Raw genomic sequence first — 4,229 nt, 5'->3', positions numbered from 1 at the left:
ACAACTCAATATGAAAAAAATAAAATCGATAAAAATCCTTTTAAAAACAAAATTCATAAAAAATCATATAAAAAAATATCGTAGCAATTTATAATGTTTTAAATAAAAAAACTACAGAACTAAATTCTCAATCAATTCAATATTAAAAAAATAAAATTGATAAAAATAATTTTAAAAAAACACAAAAACAAAAAGAATAAAAAAAAGAAGACAATCTTGAAGGAAAAAAAAGAAAAAAATATAAAACCCAAAAAAATAAAAACGAAAAAAACATGGGAAAAAATATGTAAAAACAAAAAAAAACAAAAAAAATTACAATATTTTTTTCATGTATTTTAGAGTATTATTTATTATTTTCAACATATACCCCTCTGGTATTACTTTTATATGATATGACATATAGAGAGTCATAATATAACGTCCTTAGTAGCCTCAAATCAATAAATCATTGCAAATAATTGAGATACTCTAAGAAGTTAAGAACACTTCAATCAACATTTATAATCTGGCAGTTTTTAGTTTTTTTAACGCTTAATTGATTAATAAATTATTTTTTTAGCAGGCTGATTAAAATTGATAGAATTATCATGGTAAAAATAAAAATAAAAATTATTACATAGTTTTATAGTAATTATAAACTTTAATTAACATTACCAAAAAAATTAATAAATATAAACATACATACCAACATAATATTTTTATCAGTAAATTAAGTAAATTTTTCTCGCTAAATATGCCTGCGTCATATCATAATTTTTGTTTTATATCCTTTAAACACAGTCTTTAGCATCTTATATCCTTTCTTTATAATTCCATGTTTTAGCCTATATCACATACCTTTTAAAACTTTTTATAATAAAAAAATAAAATAAAAATTAGCCTGTTTATACTAAAAAGTTTTAGTCTCATAAAAAAGAATAAAAAATATTTTCAAATAAAAATTTGACCTATTTGTGTATCATGTATCATCATTTATCATATCAAATTACTGGCTTCCAAATAACAGGAGACAAGAAAGAAATAAAATCAAGATTCTTCAAGGCAAGACTACCCATTCAAGCCCCCACGTTCTTTAAAATACTCCTTGTATTTTCAGAATTCATTCAAGCTTTTTGCTCTTTAAAAATCTCTATGGATGAAAATCACAATAATATTCAGGAAATAATTGATGGGGAAGTTCATCTTCGGAAATTCTTGTGTGCTCTTTGATTTTGTATCAATTTTCAAAGAAGAGTTGTCATGGGATTTGATGGAAGAGAAGCTGCCATTTGGTGCAGGTCTCGTAGGAGCTCATTGAATAAACTAATCAATTTTCAACAACAGTTAGTCTTATCATTAGTTGGAGATCCAACTATATTATTTATCCCCGTCCCTTCCCCTCGTTGATCAATATCACCGGAAACAACCATGGAATTCCCTCACGGCTACTACCCTCGAACTCATCACCACCGAAGAAATGATGATGATGAAGAGAGAAGAGAACATTACCCCCCACCACCACCATCCTTCGACCAAACACCACCACCCCTATTCTACAGAGAGAATGAATTTGCACCACCACCACGACCCTAATCACACTATTATGAAGAACCTCCACAACCACTAAGACCATATTTTAATGAAACTAACTATTCACCTCCTCCACCACCAACCTCAATTCAAGAAACTCAGGTCTTTCACACATCTCATCATCATGGAGTTGACCCTTCTCTTGATTATCCACCTCCACCAACACAAGTGACTCGTGTTTCTCATGAACAAACTGAAACCCATCATTCTTTTAGGCCTCACATGCCATCTTTCAATCACCAGCACACTCATCAGTCTGGCTCTGCTTCTGGGCTTGACCTTTATAATAAACCCAGCTTTAAGGTTTACAGCAAAGCTCAGCCTGAGTTTCACCTCACAATTAGGGGTGGGAAAGTGATTCTTGCTCCATCAAATCCTTCTGATGAGTTCCAAGTATGGAAAACTCAAAGCTTCTTTCAATTATGATCTCAAACTCAATTTGACTTTAAATTTTTTTAACTTTCTTTTGCACCCTTTTGTTTTCAAATTTTCTAAGGGGTTTTTTTCCTCTCATTTCTTTTTCTTAAAGTTTACATCATTTTAATCTGGGTTGTCTTTTTATGTGGGTTTTTGTTTTGGTTGGTTAGGTTGCAATTGTCATGAACATTTATTTGATCTGATCATTGTTTTGTAATTCAGATTCCATAAGCAAAAAAGATAACAGTTTTCGTCCATGTCCTTGGTTATTTTCTTAATGTTTTCAATCATATGATCCATATGTTGACCTATCATTTTCTGATTAATTGATTGGTTGCTTGTTTGGGATTACGGTAAAATTTGTTTTTTTTTTTTAATATATGAAACCATAATCTCAAACACCCTTAATATTATTTATTGCTGTAGTGTTTTTTTTTTTCCTGGAGTTTTACATCTTTGTAGCTGTTTGCTTGATTTAGCTTGGTTGTTGTTGTAGAACTGGTATAAAGATGAAAAGTACAGCACAAGAGTGAAGAGGGATGTCCTGCCTTCGCTTTGGTTAATAAGGCCACTGGTCAGGCTATGAAACATTCCAATGGAGAGGCACACCCTGTAAGAAATTCTCTGAGATCATGAACTTGTTGAAAGTTTATTCTTCTATGTTTTGCACGCAACATTTCATTTTTCATTTATCATGGACTTGACGTTCGCCTGTGGAAAACTTGAACTTTACAAGTTCAAGTTTTCCTTAGCATATATATAAATATATGCTAATTGAGCGCATATATATATATATATATGTATTTCTTTTATATTGTCAAAAAATCAACTCAACTCAATAGTTTAAAAATATCTTATTAAGTTAAAGTTTTTTGGACTTGAAACTTGTACATACTCACATTATCTTATACTTAATTTTTATCAAATAAATGAGAATAGTAAGACTCGAATTCATAACTATTTGGTTATCAAAATTTTAATACTATATTAAAGCATCAATTTAATCCAATAATTTAAGCTCTTAGGTGAAGTATCAAGATATTATTTATATTATTCTTTAACACATATTGAGTCAAAATAGCTATACAATAGTTAGGTGGCCAACCCTACACCACAAACATACCTTTTATTTTCATAAAAAATATTAAAAAAAATCTAAAACTTAAGAGTGATTGTGGAAAACTTGAACTTTACAGGTTCAAGTTTTCATTCGACATATTCTAATTTGAGCATATATCTATAAATATATTCCCTTTATATTGAGTCAAAATTGTTGTACACTAGTTAGGTGGTCAACCCTATACCACATGCATACTTTTTATTTTCATAAAAAATATCAAAAACATTTAAGATCCATGAGTATTGGGTCGCGACAACACCGGACCCAAAAGCATTTAGATCCAATAATAATATTATTGATAATATTTAACCTGTTTGTCCAAATTTTTATATTTTTTAATTTTTTAAAAAATTATGATTTTTCTTTAATAATAATAATAGTTTTTTTAAAAAATTATTAATAATGATGATGATATTTTTTAATCTTTAAAACAAATTATGATTTTTCTTTGATAATAATAATAGTTTTTTTATTTATTAATGATGATGAATCTTACCCTTCAAATGAAATGTATTTTTTTTCAATATTAATAATATTTTTTCTAGATTTAATAATTATTATATTAATAATTTTAATTATAATAAAAATAGTGGTATTTATAATATAAATAATAGTATTTTTAATTATTATTATTATTATTATATTTAGAAATCTAAGACCCTAGAACCTTGGGTTCTAAAATTGAACCCAAGAGAATTATATTTTACGCAAACCTATTAGCCATGAGTCTGGATGATAGACCCAAGAACCCAGGGTTCTAAAGTCGAACCCAAGAGAATTGGGTCCTGCGCAAACATATTAGTTGTGAGTCCAAATGATAGACCCAAAAACCTTGAGTCCTAACGTCGGACTTAAGAGAATTAAGTTTTGATATTGGAGCCATTAGTCGTGGATTCGAACGTTGGACTCAAGAGCCCTAGGTTCAAACAGTAGATCCATTAGCCTTGAGTTTTAACCCTAGACCTAAGAGTCTTAAATCCTCATGCGACCCTACAGCCTTGGGTCTGCATTCCAGATCCATTAGCCTGAAAGCCTCGACGTCGGACTCATTAACCTTGGGTTTGGAAACCTAACCCATATGTTTTGGGTTATGACAGATCTAAGTCAATAGCAAAAACAACAA

General features: G+C 29.4%; 1 pseudogene; it reads left to right on the top strand.

The window, feature by feature from the left end:
• Positions 1-1,146: 1,146 nt before the first annotated feature.
• Positions 1,147-2,697, top strand: LOC105119664 (extensin-3-like; annotated as a pseudogene).
• The last annotated feature ends 1,532 nt before the right edge of the window (positions 2,698-4,229 follow it).

Source organism: Populus euphratica, unplaced genomic scaffold (assembly GCF_000495115.2).
Source record: "Populus euphratica unplaced genomic scaffold, PopEup_1.0 scaffold3325.1, whole genome shotgun sequence".
In the NCBI taxonomy this organism is placed as follows: Eukaryota; Viridiplantae; Streptophyta; class Magnoliopsida; order Malpighiales; family Salicaceae; genus Populus; species Populus euphratica.
Note: the sequence above shows the minus strand (reverse complement) of the source record. Positions and strands in the feature narration are given on the sequence as shown.